The sequence below is a fragment of the Manihot esculenta genome, chromosome 9 (assembly GCF_001659605.2).
Source record: "Manihot esculenta cultivar AM560-2 chromosome 9, M.esculenta_v8, whole genome shotgun sequence".
In the NCBI taxonomy this organism is placed as follows: Eukaryota; Viridiplantae; Streptophyta; class Magnoliopsida; order Malpighiales; family Euphorbiaceae; genus Manihot; species Manihot esculenta.
The window spans coordinates 37634176-37650524 of NC_035169.2; the positions used below are offsets into that span (position 1 = coordinate 37634176).

The 16349-nt window shown below is 39.4% G+C and overlaps 1 pseudogene; it reads left to right on the plus strand.

Annotated features, from left to right (window-relative positions):
- The first annotated feature begins 14360 nt into the window (after positions 1 to 14360).
- On the plus strand, positions 14361 to 15435 carry LOC110623346 (annotated as a pseudogene).
- Positions 15436 to 16349: the final 914 nt, after the last annotated feature.

Below are 16349 nucleotides of genomic sequence, written 5' to 3' on the forward strand. Positions count from 1 at the left end.
TTAAACTAGAACTTTAGTTATTCTTTAACGGAAAAGAAGAAATTTAGCAACTGATAGCAATTGTTGAAACCGTAAAAAATAAACCTATTATCAATCAACAAAATAATTTGTAGATAGTGGCAATAGAGTCGAATCACATGGATTTGACACTAAGGATCTTCCTAATAATGACTTGGGAAAATAAATAACAAAAGTAAAATAAAGAGGGGGTTGTTTTGATGATAGTGAACTAAAAATTAAAACTAAGTAGTAAGAGAAAGTAATAATTAAAAAGATGAGCAATTCAATGGGAAAAGGACTCTAGTTGAAGCATAGTTCTATTTCAGTTTTATAATTGATCATTGATTCTTTGATACTCCTATTTATTTCAATAAATTAGTTTAGGTTGTGAAAGACGCTTCTCACAACTAAATTTATCCCTAGTTTTAGTTTGATTAGAAAATATTCGCTAATCAAATACTAGTTAACAAGTTGTCAAAGAAGGTTCTTGGGGTTTTTTACTTTTCAACTGTTAACTGCATTAAGACTTAGAGAAACCTAATTCTAACCTTGCCAACCATGTGGTCAAGTTTAGATCATGCAACCAATTGTACTTGTGTTCAAATAATCTAAGCAATTACAGACCCAAATTATTTAAACTAACAATATATCACTCATGCAATTAAAAGCAACAGACAGCAAGGCAATAATAGATATAAAGAACAAGTTGCATAAATATTAAAAAATAAAAGTTTAACAATGGAGTTTTAAATCTTCCAATTCATAGCAAAACTGAAACTTTCTGTAATACCCGGCTAGAATCCGGCACCGGAATTCCTGTTGTCTGGTGGAATCCGGGGCGTTGGGATTCTATATAAGGGTAGGAGTTATGTGTTCTACGTGTTATGATGTGTTTTATGGTTTTACAGGTCTATCGTTTTGAGTGTTGAAGAGAAAATGGGTATGGAGACTTTAGCCAAGTTCGGCCGCCGAAAGTGCCCAATATGCGGCTTCCGAATCCAGGTTCGGCCCCCGAACGTTGCATGGTTTTGCATGCGATTCGGCAGCCGAAGCTGAGTTGCTTAGCCAGCAGTTTGGTATCCCTTAGTCAGCATTTTGGACAGGTGTTATGTCCAACTTGTTGCCAGAAGCTTAGCCACGTCTCCCCTGGTTTATTTACTGAGTTTAAGCAGCTCATGCAGAATATTTTGAGGGTTTGACTGTTTTGCAGCAAAAAGCTAAGTTTGTGAGAGTTTGAGCGTTTGAGGAGAGTTAATCCGTTTCCCTTGTTCAGAGTGTTCATCTTCTTGTTATAGGAGGTAAGTGATGCTCTTGAACATGTGTTTATGTTTTCTGAAGATTTTATGGCAGTTGTGGAGAGAGATGCATGTTTAGGTGATAAAGGGTGGTTTTGATGAGTTATGCATGTATACTTGTTTCTGTGTTATGTTTGATTTGTTGTTTGGGGTTAGTAGATAGTTTTGAACCCCTGTGAGCATATACGTGAGTATATGTGTGTTGAGGAGTTGGAGTATATATGGTTTGAGTGGTTGAAGGGAAGGAGAAGATGGTTTGCCGTTGAAGCTGAGTTCTGGATGAACTCAGGTTCGGCAGCCGAAGGTTCATTCGGCCGCCGAACCTCTTGCATGGTGGCTTGGTTGCCACAGCTTGCCCCCGAGTGTTTTTGCATGTTCGGCTCTGTTTGGGGGATTCGGCCGCCGAAGGTGCCGCCGAAGGTGCTTGAGTTTCGTCTCTGGAGAGGACATTCGGCCGCCGAACCTGCCGCCGAAAGTGTTCTGTCCAGCTTTCTTTTGCATGCTTTGCATGAGTTTTAAAGTGAGCTTAAGGGGATTCTTGGGTAGGTCACTAGAGTGATTTTATTTATGTGTTTATACAGACCAGAGGAACCAGAGAGAGCAGCAGTGAGTACTGCTCCAGAGGTTCAGAGCCTGCAGAGTCAGTCAGTCCAGATAGCAAGAGGTGAGTGGAACTAAACTGATGACTTTTAATTGAACCACAAACTGCTTTTAGCATATCTCATGCATCATGTTTCTGCCATAGGTTGATTGCATTAGTATTCACGACTATGTTGCATTGCATCGTTATTTGGTGATGTGAGTGAATGCTGAATGATCCAATAGTCTCAGACAGGAAGTCCAGGAGCCTTTGACTACGCCCTGGCAGGTATAGAGAAGTCCAGGAGCCTTTGACTACGCCCTGGCAGGTATATAGTAAAGTCCAGGAGCCTTTGACTACGCCCTGGCAATGGTAAGTACACAGGTGTTATATACACATATACATATATGACAGGAAGACCAGGTGCTCGATTCTACGCCCTGGCACAGAGTTACTGGGACTATGTGGTGACAGGTTTACTCTTGATGTGGCTTGTCTGTGATATGGTGCATTCCATGAGATCATATTTTACTGAGATGTTTTACTGTTCTACTCACTGGGCTATAGAGCTCATCCCACTCCCTTAACCCCAGTTTTGCAGGTTCAGTGTACAGTGTACAGGGACAGTCCAGCAGAGTACAGGAAAAGTAAAGAGATCTGTAATAGCTTAGAGTGGACATGTAATAGTAAAGAGATGTAATAGTTGTTGCTTGACCTAGTGATGTATGTTTTGTACATGATCTGTATATATATGTATGTTTTCCTGTATGTGAAAACCAGGCTTAACAGGTATGAGTGAACCCATCTAGAGCAAGCTCTAGTCAGGGATACAGAGTACAGAGTACATGAGTACAGTGTACAGAGATAGTGCATGCACAGGTTAAGCCTTGGTTCAGAAAAGAGTTTTATTTTCACAGAAAATGTATGATCATGTATGAGGTTTACAGGTACATAGAGAGTATAGCAGGCTTGCTACGGGTTCTGGCAGCCTTAAGCCGACCTGAATCCTAGCGCCGGTGACGGTCCATTTTGGGGTCGTTACAGATTGGTATCAGAGCCCTAGGTTCACATGATCGGACCTATAGAGACAGTATTGGGCTCAGACAGGTTAGATGTGGTCAAGCACAATAGGAAAGCATGTCCACTAGGATAGGGTCTTGAGTCCTATCTGCTATGATATGCCATGAGTGTTGTATGTGTATGTTTGATATGTGATGTTTATGTGCTAAAGTGGTATGTTATATGTTGTGTTTCCAGAGTAAAGATGCGAGGAACTCGTCGATCAGCTCGATTGACTGGAGTCCCACCAGAGAATGAGAGACCAGCTGCTCGTCCTCCTGCATTGCCAAGGGCAAGGTCTCAGAGATCTAGCAGGGAAGGTAAGTCAATAGACCCTAGAAGGTCTGTCGACGAGAGCAGAAGAGGAACAGTTAGGGGAGAAAGATCTGAGGAAAGGAGGGAAGCTATGGAGATTGATCAGTCTAGAGATGACAGCATGGGTATAGGCAGTTTTGAGGAAGGTATGGGAGAGTCGCAGGGAGGTGCTCAGACCTCAGGTTTTGGCTATCCAGAGTATCCGATGGGAGGTATGTCGGAGTACTCGAGTTTTGTGCCATATCCTCCTTATATGCCTTATATGCCTTATCCTTACTATCCACCATATCCTATGTATCCCTCTTCCCCTATCCATCCAAGTGCAGCACACCTAGAACCAAATGAACCAGTACTACCACCAGAACCAGTAGCCCCTGTTGTTGACAGACATGAACCTAGCTCATCTGGAGGTAAAGTCCAAATGACGGAGTACTTGAAATTGGATGCTCCTAAATACAACACGGGAGATGATCCATTTGATTACCTCAGAGCAGTTAGGATGATAACCAGTGAATTGGGAGCAGATGATAGGAGAGCCATTGAGATGGCAGGGTTCACAGTAAAATGCAAGAAAGCCAGAGAATGGTTTAAGCATTATGTGGAGCCTAGAATGGACAGCATGTCATGGGGAGAGTTCGCCAATGAGTTTGCAAGGTGGGCTTTTCCTGACAGTTCGAGGGAGATGAAAGTAATTGAATTCGAACAGTTGAGACAGACAGATGAAATGAGTGTTGATGAATTCACAGATAAGTTCCTGGATCTGCTTCAGTATGTGGGTCAAGCCTATGATACTGATCAGAAGAAAGCAAGGAGATATACTATGAGACTGCATCCCAGGTATGCTTCCTTGATTCTTCCAGCAGAAAAGGAGAGTTTCCATACCATAGTAGACGCAGCCAGGAAAATGGAAGCTAGTGCCAATATTCAGAAACAGTCAAAGGCACAGGCGTCGGGTTCGAAAGCCCCCACACCAAGCAGTAAAAGATGGGATAGAGCAAAAGGAACAAAGAGTAAGTTCTGGACTAAAGTCAAGTCAGGTCTGGGAATAGGTAGTGGCTCAAGCTCTGGCACAGCTCCAGTCTGCAAACGATGCGGAAAACCACATGGAGGAGTTTGTCGGTTGGGATCTACAGCTTGTTTTCGATGTGGACAGGAAGGGCATATTGCTCGGGATTGTTCGCAGATGACTTTTGCACCATCCCAGCAGATGAGTTCAGGCAGTGTGGTACAGCCAGTTGTACGGCCAGCAGCTCCAGTCATGCCTCAGACTAGTGGCAGAGGTAGAGGGCGAGGGGTAGCCTCTACTTCAGCAGCAGGTTCCCGAGGTGGAAATCCGATAGCCCCAGCACGGATTTTCACAGTGACACAGGAGGAGGCTAACACGTCGAACACAGTGGTGTCAGGTAATCTCATCATTGGGTGTTCAGATGTGTATGCTTTGATGGACCCCGGTGCTTCTCATTCCTTTATTGCTTCGAGAGCCATAGAGCGATTGGGTTTGATCAATTCTGAGTTAGAGTATCCTCTCTGGGTCAGTGGACCTAGATGTGACCCATCAGTGGCAGTGTCAGTCTGTCATTTCAGTCCAGTGTTTATAGAGGGTAGATGCCTTCCAGCTGACCTTGTGGTTCTAGACTTGACAGATTTTGATGTCATTCTAGGGATGGATTGGTTATCTACATATAGTGCTACGTTGGACTGTCGAGAGAAGTTAGTGAGTCTCAGAGACCAGGATGGGTCAGAGTGTGTCTTCAGAGGAGACAGGAGAGGTACACCCAGAGGTATGATTTCAGCCCTTCAGGCTCGTCGTTTGCTTAGGAGGGGTTGTCAGGGGTTTCTAGCTCATGTGAGAGAGCTAGACAGTCAGGTGAGGGAACCAGCCACAGTACCAGTAGTCCGAGAGTTTCTTGATGTGTTCCCAGACGATTTGCCAGGACTACCACCTGATAGGGAGATAGGGTTTGAAATTGAATTACTGCCAGGTACCAGACCTATCTCTATTCCTCCCTACAGGATGGCGCCAGCTGAGTTAACAGAGTTGAAAGAACAGTTGCAGGACTTGGTAGATAAGGGTTTCATCCGCCCTAGTACCTCACCTTGGGGTGCTCCAGTGCTCTTTGTCAGAAAGAAGGATGGATCCCTTAGACTTTGTATCGACTACAGACAGTTACACAAGGTCACTATCAAGAATAGGTATCCCTTACCTCGGATTGATGATCTATTTGACCAGCTAGCTGGAGCAGGTTGTTTCTCGAAAATAGATCTGAGATCTGGGTATCATCAGTTGAGAGTCAGAGAGGCAGATGTGCCTAAGACAGCTTTCCGAACCAGATATGGGCATTATGAGTTCTTAGTGATGCCGTTCGGGTTGACTAATGCCCCTGCAGCATTTATGGATCTCATGAACAGGGTATTCAGTGAGTTTCTGGATCACTTTGTCATTGTGTTTATCGATGATATCTTAGTGTATTCCAGAGATGCAGAGGAGCATGCCCATCATCTGCGGATAGTTTTGCAGACACTGAGAGAGCATGGTTTATATGCCAAGTTCTCAAAGTGTGAGTTTTGGTTACGGAGCATTGCCTTCTTGGGACATGTGGTATCAGCAGAGGGTATTGAGGTCGATCCCAAGAAGATAGAGGCTGTAGCTAACTGGCCCAGACCCACGACAGTGACTGAGATTAAAAGCTTTCTGGGACTGGCAGGTTACTACAGGAGGTTCGTTCAGAACTTCTCAAAGATAGCAGCTCCTATGACCAAATTGACTCAGAAGAACCAGAAGTTTATCTGGTCAGACCAGTGTGAAGAGAGCTTTGAGGAGCTCAAGAGGAGATTGACAACAGCACCAGTGTTAGCTCTGCCTGTCAGTAATGAAGAGTTCACAGTGTTCTGTGATGCATCTCGAGTGGGATTGGGTTGTGTATTGATGCAGAGTGATAAAGTAATAGCTTATGCTTCTAGACAGTTGAAGAAGCACGAGTTGAATTACCCTACCCATGACCTAGAGATGGCAGCAGTTATCTTTGCACTTAAGATGTGGCGGCATTACCTCTACGGGGTTAAATGCGAGATCTTCACCGATCACAAGAGTTTACAGTACATCTTAAGTCAGAGAGAGCTGAATTTGCGGCAGAGAAGGTGGGTCGAATTGCTCAGTGATTATGATTGTAAAATCCAGTATCATCCGGGTAAGGCGAATGTTGTCGCAGACGCCCTAAGCCGGAAGTCACTAGGCAGTTTATCCCATATAGCAGCAGAGCGGAGACCAGTTGTGATGGAGCTGTACAAGCTCTTTGACGAGGGATTACAGCTCGAGTTGTCTGGTACAGGTGCGTTGATAGCACAGATGAGAGTGACACCTGTGTTTCTGGAGCAGATAGCTCAGAGACAGCATGAAGACCCTGAGTTGATAAAAATTGCCAGGACTGTTGAGTCAGGCAATAGTGTAGAGTTCAGATTTGACAGCAAAGGGATCCTTCGCTATGGGAGTCGACTTTGTGTACCAGATAGGGGCAGTGTGAAGGAAGACATTATGAGGGAAGCTCATAATGCGAGGTATAGTGTTCACCCAGGAGCCACCAAGATGTATCAGGATCTGAAAAGGGTCTATTGGTGGCCAGCCATGAAGAAAGAAGTGGCGCAGTTCGTGACAGCCTGTGAGGTGTGTCAAAGGGTGAAATTAGAGCATCAGAAACCAGCCGGAATGCTTAACCCATTACCGATTCCAGAGTGGAAATGGGAGAACATAGCTATGGATTTTATAGTGGGTTTACCAGTAGCATCCAACAGGATAGACTCGATATGGGTGATTGTGGACAGACTCACGAAATCTGCTCATTTTCTTCCAGTACGGAGTAACTATTCTGTGGATAAGTTGGCACAGGTCTATCTAGATGAGATAGTGCGATTACATGGAGTTCCAGTGTCTATAGTGTCAGACAGAGGACCTCAGTTTACCTCCCGCTTTTGGCGGAGTCTACAAAGTGCGATGGGCACGAGATTGGATTTTAGTACTGCTTTCCACCCACAGACTAATGGACAGTCAGAAAGGACCATCCAGACCGTAGAGGATATGCTTCGACTATGTGTGTTAGACTTTGGCGGTTCTTGGAGGCAGCATCTACCTTTGGTGGAGTTTGCCTACAATAACAGCCATCATGCGAGCATCGGGATGGCTCCTTATGAAGCTTTGTATGGGAGGAAGTGCAGATCCCCTGTTTGCTGGGAAGAGGTAGGAGAGAAGGCTCTTGCAGGGCCAGAGTTAGTAGACATTACCAGTAGAATGGTGCCCATGATCAGAGAGAGAATCAGAACAGCGCAGAGCAGACAGAAAAGTTATGCAGACGTTCGCAGAAAGCAGTTAGAGTTCCAGGAGGGTAATTGGGTATTGCTGAAAGTGTCTCCAATGAAAGGAGTGGTTTGTTTTGGAAAGAAAGGTAAATTGGCTCCACGGTACATTGGACCTTTTGAGGTGTTGCAGAGGATCGGAAATGTGTCGTATAAGCTGGATTTACCTGCTTCTATGGAGAGAATTCACCCGGTATTTCATGTTTCTATGCTACGATAGTTTGTGTCAGATCCGAATCAGGTTCTGAGTGAGCCTGAGGTGGAGATTCATACGGATCTCACCTATATAGAGCAGCCAGTGTGGATTCTAGACACGCAGATCAGACAGCTAAGGAACAAGGAGATTCCGATGGTAAAAGTTCTATGGAACCACCATAATCTAGAAGAGTGCACTTGGGAGACGCGGGAGTCTATGCTCCAGCAGTATCCATATTTGTTTTGAGGTTAGTTTTTCTCCGTTTCATGTGTTTTGTTTTTATTGTGTTAGGAACATCCGAGGACGAATGTTCTTAAGGAGGGGAGAATGTAATACCCGGCTAGAATCCGGCACCGGAATTCCTGTTGTCTGGTGGAATCCGGGGCGTTGGGATTCTATATAAGGGTAGGAGTTATGTGTTCTACGTGTTATGATGTGTTTTATGGTTTTACAGGTCTATCGTTTTGAGTGTTGAAGAGAAAATGGGTATGGAGACTTTAGCCAAGTTCGGCCGCCGAAGATAAGTTCGGCCGCCGAAAGTGCCCAATATGCGGCTTCCGAATCCAGGTTCGGCCCCCGAACGTTGCATGGTTTTGCATGCAATTCGGCAGCCGAAGCTGAGTTGCTTAGCCAGCAGTTTGGTATCCCTTAGTCAGCATTTTGGACAGGTGTTATGTCCAACTTGTTGCCAGAAGCTTAGCCACGTCTCCCCTGGTTTATTTACTGAGTTTAAGCAGCTCATGTAGAATATTTTGAGGGTTTGACTGTTTTGCAGCAAAAAGCTAAGTTTGTGAGAGTTTGAGCGTTTGAGGAGAGTTAATCCGTTTCCCTTGTTCAGAGTGTTCATCTTCTTGTTATAGGAGGTAAGTGATGCTCTTGAACATGTGTTTATGTTTTCTGAAGATTTTATGGCAGTTGTGGAGAGAGATGCATGTTTAGGTGATAAAGGGTGGTTTTGATGAGTTATGCATGTATACTTGTTTCTGTGTTATGTTTGATTTGTTGTTTGGGGTTAGTAGATAGTTTTGAACCCCTGTGAGCATATACGTGAGTATATGTGTGTTGAGGAGTTGGAGTATATATGGTTTGAGTGGTTGAAGGGAAGGAGAAGATGGTTTGCCGTTGAAGCTGAGTTCTGGATGAACTCAGGTTCGGCAGCCGAAGGTTCATTCGGCCGCCGAACCTCTTGCATGGTGGCTTGGTTGCCACAGCTTGCCCCCGAGTGTTTTTGCATGTTCGGCTCTGTTTGGGGGATTCGGCCGCCGAAGGTGCCGCCGAAGGTGCTTGAGTTTCGTCTCTGGAGAGGACATTCGGCCGCCGAACCTGCCGCCGAAAGTGTTCTGTCCAGCTTTCTTTTGCATGCTTTGCATGAGTTTTAAAGTGAGCTTAAGGGGATTCTTGGGTAGGTCACTAGAGTGATTTTATTTATGTGTTTATACAGACCAGAGGAACCAGAGAGAGCAGCAGTGAGTACTGCTCCAGAGGTTCAGAGCCTGCAGAGTCAGTCAGTCCAGATAGCAAGAGGTGAGTGGAACTAAACTGATGACTTTTAATTGAACCACAAACTGCTTTTAGCATATCTCATGCATCATGTTTCTGCCATAGGTTGATTGCATTAGTATTCACGACTATGTTGCATTGCATCGTTATTTGGTGATGTGAGTGAATGCTGAATGATCCAATAGTCTCAGACAGGAAGTCCAGGAGCCTTTGACTACGCCCTGGCAGGTATAGAGAAGTCCAGGAGCCTTTGACTACGCCCTGGCAGGTATATAGTAAAGTCCAGGAGCCTTTGACTACGCCCTGGCAATGGTAAGTACACAGGTGTTATATACACATATACATATATGACAGGAAGACCAGGTGCTCGATTCTACGCCCTGGCACAGAGTTACTGGGACTATGTGGTGACAGGTTTACTCTTGATGTGGCTTGTCTGTGATATGGTGCATTCCATGAGATCATATTTTACTGAGATGTTTTACTGTTCTACTCACTGGGCTATAGAGCTCATCCCACTCCCTTAACCCCAGTTTTGCAGGTTCAGTGTACAGTGTACAGGGACAGTCCAGCAGAGTACAGGAAAAGTAAAGAGATCTGTAATAGCTTAGAGTGGACATGTAATAGTAAAGAGATGTAATAGTTGTTGCTTGACCTAGTGATGTATGTTTTGTACATGATCTGTATATATATGTATGTTTTCCTGTATGTGAAAACCAGGCTTAACAGGTATGAGTGAACCCATCTAGAGCAAGCTCTAGTCAGGGATACAGAGTACAGAGTACATGAGTACAGTGTACAGAGATAGTGCATGCACAGGTTAAGCCTTGGTTCAGAAAAGAGTTTTATTTTCACAGAAAATGTATGATCATGTATGAGGTTTACAGGTACATAGAGAGTATAGCAGGCTTGCTACGGGTTCTGGCAGCCTTAAGCCGACCTGAATCCTAGCGCCGGTGACGGTCCATTTTGGGGTCGTTACACTTTCCAACTTCAACTAAAGAAGAAGATGCTTAGCCACTCATGGTGGACAAAAAAATACAAAAAGAGAAAGAAGAAAAGGGGAGGGAAGTTGCTGCCGAAAATCTGAATTTATTGTGAAGATATCTGCTGGTTGGTTGCTGCCCCCTTTTTATAGGTGAGAAGTCCTAATACTTCTTTGAATTGGAATCCTATTTTAACTCGGTATCTTGATAGTCTTTTAATCCTTTCTTGGTCTTTGTATTTTATCATGAGTAAAACTCATTTGGTGAAAGATTTTCTTTAATGTGGCTCTTGGAGTTGTCATAGGATTGGTCTTGTGGTGTTTAAAGTAGGATAGGACTCCAATACTTTTAGAATTTGAATTTCCTTCTCTTCCCGCGCTGTCAGTGTGATTTGGACAGTTGATTTGAGCAAATCACTCGTCCAAATCGTTTCTGTGAGTCACTTTCAGTTTTCTGTTTCAGCTTTCTGCAAGTAATTTGGCCAAATCACTTCGGCCAAATCGATTTTTCAGCTTTTTCTATAAATTTTTCCAAGTTTCCATTTTTCTCCTTTTCTGCAAAAATATCATAAAAATATAAATTAAACTAGAAAAATGCATATTTAAACATAATAAAAATGATAAAAATGTGGCTAATTTATGTCTGATCAGCAACATATGTTCATGACTAAAAATAGAAGATGAAAGATAAAATGAGATGTCAGATACATCAGAATGCCCATTTTTATAGTGCTAAGAGTCCTAAATACAAGTAGCTAAAATAAAAAATCAAAATCGAATACAGCTTGACAAATGAGAGTTATCTGTTTGATTTCTGAATTTAAACTGAACTCTGTTCGTCAAGTATGTTTATATCCATGAACGTAGTCCATAACACAGTTTGTTTGGAAATTAGAGTTCAAATATGACTTTGTCCCTTATCTTTCTATGAATTTGATCGTGCCCACCTTTGATCTCAGAATGTGGATTTAAAATTGGATTTTTCTTTTATTATTCTCCAATCCTATAAAGATAACAAAATTTAAACGAATCAATATATTTTAAACGAGATCAAACTCAATATTTCAATATTTTATAATATTAAAGGTGCATAATTTTGCATATTATCACTAGGCAAGCAAACATGCTTCAATTTTTTGTCTAGCTATAAGCGTAGCGGCAATTCATTTGTGACAGGGTTGCACAATGATTATTGAAGCTTTTAAAAGAAAACTCACAGCGTAAGAACTTGAACTAAAGAAGCATAAATGGTCGAACACAATTTCAAAGTATTTTTCATACTATTATCAGCATCTATTTAATCCTATTTTTCTGGATAGCCGTATCATTTTTCTGGCACCATCTCTTCCAGTTGGCTTTTTGTTCTTCTCATTTGTATTTTCTTTCAAGTCATTAGTGGCTAAATTCTTTATTTCTAATTGAAATTAGGTTGAAATTTCAATTTATCCATGAATTGTGAGATCTAAACATCATTGTTCATATTTTATTCTTCTAATATTTATGTAATTTCATATTTTAATATTATTATTGCTTTATTATTTGATCAATAGAGCCCATTATTCATATTTTTAAAGTGATATATTGTTAGTTTGGATGCTTGAAATCCGTAATTGCTTTGGTTATTTAACAAGTAACCATTAGTGTAACCCACTAAAAAATTGCATGATCTAGTTTGAACTCATCACGCGATTTGGTTTGTTAGTTAAAATTGAGTCTCTCTAATTTTTAAGGGATTGATAAATTAAATTTCATAAACGTTTTTTAGGTTATTTATTGACTAAAGTTAATTAGCAAACACTTTCTAATTCATTTAAATCTAAGGAGATATTGGTTATGTGGAACGTCTTTCATAACTAAAACTAATTTATTAAAATGAATAAAAGTATTTTTGTTTCTATGATTAATTTCCAAAATTGAAATGGATCATAATCTTCCATTAGAATTTTTTTGTATTGATTTTATTCTCTTTTAATTACTATTTTATTTAATTATCTTATTCTTTATTTTGATTTCATTCTTCATCAAACCCCTTTTTACTTTTATTTTTTATTTTCCTAGTCATTACTTGGAAATTTTAGTATCAATTCCCTGTGAATTCAATACTATTCATCCTATACACAATTCATATTTGCTGGTTTTTGAGAGGTTATTTTTGAGAATAAGCAAAAAGTTAGGTGTGGGGATATTTGATCGAACACAAATTCAACACATATTTCGTACTATTCTCAGCATTGAATTGAGTATTTTTCTGATGATATTTCACATAAAAGCAAAGAGAGATGAATTTGATGGAAAGAAATAAAAAAGAGCTGAAATTGACTTGACCAATGATTTGGATAAACCTACTAGATGATCATGCTTCACAGAAATAAGAATTGTCAGGACTCTCGAGCTGAGTTGAACATATTTCAGTTGAAAGGTTAGAGCAATGGTTTGCTCAAACCATCGAAAAAATCAATAGTCTACAGAAACCTAACAGTGAGCGAAAGATTAATTTAGATTTGAAATAAGAGATCATGTGATTCTTTCCTCCTTAAGCACGACATCATATCTTCCTTAAATTAAGGAGTCCTTTCCTGAATGAAATATATTAAAAAAAATATTGCTCAATTGAAGCAATGAAAATTTTCTATTTCTAAAAGGATACTACTAGGGTTCAACATCTATTTAATCCTATTTTTTTGAACAGCCGCATCATATTTTGGCACTATCTCTTCTCGTTGATTTTCTCTTATTCTCTTTTGTATTTTTTTGAGCGACTAAACTCTTTATTTCTAGTTGAAATTAGGTTAAAATTTTAGTTTATCCATGAACTGTGAGATTTAAACATCATTGTTCAACTTTTATTCTTCCAATCTTAATATTATTGTTGTTTTGTTATTTGACAAATAGAACCCATTACTCATATTTTCAAAGTGATATATTGTTAATTTGGATATTTGAAATTTGTAATTGTTTGAGTTATTCAATAACAAGTAATAATTAGTGTAATCTACTAAGAAATTATATGATCTAGTTTGAACTCACCATGCGGTTTCATTTATTAGTTAGAATTGAGTTTTTATTATTCTTAATGCGGTTGATAAATTAAATCTTATAAACATTCTTTGTGTTATTTATTGACTAGGTTTAATTAGTGAACGTTTCATAATTAATTTAAAATTAAGAAGAGATTAGTTATGTGAAGCGTCTTCGTAACTAAAACTAATTTATTGGAATGAATAAAAGTATTTTTGTTTGTATGATCAATTCTCAAAATTGAAATTGATTTATTTTAAGATTCAACTAGAATTTATTTGTATTGATTTTATTCGTTTTTAATTACTACTTTATTTAATTTTCTTATCTTTATTTTGATTTCATTTTTCATCAAACCCATTTTTACTGTTATTGTTGATTCCTATGGATCCAATCCTATTTACTTTATACATAATTCATATGATAGGTTATTTTTAGTGGTTTGATTTAGTGGTTTGGACACCCATCAATAAACATAAAGATCTGTCAAATGGGCTATCAGTAAAGATCTTGTATCTTCATCTTTTAACTAACAACCAAGTCATGTAAGCCCCATCTCACAATTTTTTCCCCTCCGATGTCAGTGTGCAGACTGAGATATATTTCTGTCTTTGTTTAAAAATTCAGTGTAGCCTTATAATAAATCTATTTCTGTTAGTTGGAGCTGTAATACAGGGGATCTATTTTGAAAACCCTTTTTTCTTTTATATAACTGGTTATTATGTTTATTTCCAAAGAAATGCTCACCATCCATACTTCAGAACGGATGGTATAAACCAAACTGGTAGGTATAGAGGCAACTTGACTGATTTCTTTCAGAAATATTCATCAATTCTATAAGGGGGGAAAGATAAAAGGATCCAATGGGAGATTATTCAAACATGTCGTTAATGAGGCCACAGATGGTCTCCATGCAAGAACATAATTAGTCAGAGGACTTGTAAGTTACAGCTGAATTATCTAGTCCTACTATAAAACCTAGTAATTGCCAAATTCCACATTCATCCTCTTTTTCTTTTTGGATGCATCCTGAACAGGCCAGATGCGGACTCTCCAAGGACTTTAATGGCTACAAATAGGTATGTTTGCGAGGTTTGTCATGAAGGATAGATCAGAATCTTCAGCTCCACAGGAGAGGGCACAACTTGCCCTGGAAACTCAAGGTGCAATTTAACTTTTTAAATATTTTCTACTATCATGCATTTAATTCTGCAATAATACCTTTTGATATGAGAGATGCAACAAATATTGTAAGAGTAAGATATATGCTGCCGCAGCGTTTCAATGAACTTTTGCACAGAAAGGATATCTTTGTCACACACTGACACACAGAGCCTTTTGTGATGCATTGGCAGAGGATATTACAAAGCAAACCAAAATCTTGATGTGATGCCACAAGAGGAATGCTGCAAACCCAAGTGCAAGAGCTGTTCACTTCATCAATGCCCAGCTCTAATTCCTGCTCAAATAAAACCTCCATGATGAATCTGACAATTTCTGATGAGAACATAAACAGTTCGCTGAGGCCATTATCTTTGAACTCAGCAGGGTTAACGGCGACAAGTAACTTATATCCAAGAACTTCACTGGCATTTAGCTTAGCACATTGTTCAAACGTTTCTCCGATGGCAATGGGCTCTGCTTTTATTTCTGCTACAGCTCTGTTACAGAAAGCTGCAGAAATGGGTGCAAAGCTCAGTGATAATTCAATTGCTCCAATTCTTCTGAGAGGATTTGCTGGATATTCTGCTAGCAGCATTAATTCATCTGGATCAGCCCAGGAAGGCTCTTCCTTAGTTGGCAGCAATATGGAACCAACTGCTGCGGACATGAATAGCTTATGTGTTGGAGAAATAGACATTTGATCAGAATTTGGATCCAGGATATTCAAGAAATGCTTATGCCATTTCTCAAACTCGACTATTTGAGGCTTCTGTCAATTTGAATTCACAAAATGGAAATGCTTCTCAGAGAAGAAGTAGACATGGGAAGAGGCGAAAAAATGACTCTGGATTTCCTGGGGATGGAACCATCTGTTCATACAACTATGGGGAAGAAACGAAGCTATGAAGGCAACATGATGGGGTTAGGATACTCAAATATTCATCAAAACTTGAACAATGTGCGTACAGATTGGTGAACAGGTTCGAATTAGCACGTTCTCAGTGCTCCCACAGTCTCCCCTCTTTCTAGGTTTTGTGTTTTTCAGTCTCTCATAATAAACACATGCCAATAAAATATGCAGCATACAAAAATTCAAACCTGGCTATTTTCAGCAAAACAATCGCATCAACAGCTCCCTTCACTCCTGAAATTTCAGTATCGCCTATGTAGCAGCCATATTACTAAAAAACAAAAAAAAAAAAGAAGAAAATATTCTAATATCACTATATCAGTCATCAAGAAAGAAGAGTAAATTATTTTTATATCAATATCAGAAATAAAAAGAATGAAAGTGTAACACCCATCTAAAGCGGTGCCACCCATAGGTGTTGGAGAGCATTTCCAACATCCGGAAATTAATAGTAACGGGTGGTTTGTCCACTCTTTGAGCAGGTGTTAAAATATTTTATATGAAATTTATTGTTATAAAATAAAAAGATAATTATAGAAAAAATTAAAAATTTAATTAATATGCATGATTTTTAATTATAGAATAAAAAATATAAAGATGTCAAATATTAATTTAAGTATAAATTATATAAAAAAATTAAAAATTTTAATACTTATTATCATATATTATTAATATACAATAATAGATTTAGTTCAATGAACTATATGTATTAAAAAATAAAATTTATTGAAGTATATCTATTAAAAAATAAAATTTATTAAATTTCAATATTAGTCAATAACGGTGATAATAGCGGGCAACAGCAGTGGAGAAATAGAATCGCTTAAATCAAAAAATTTAAACAATAATTCTAATTCAACTCTATTTATTTAAAAGGGTTGAATTGACCAATAAAAATTATAATATCTCATGTTAAATACAATAATAATAATAATAAATTTTAAAATATAAATCAATTAAAAATTAAGTAAATAGAATTA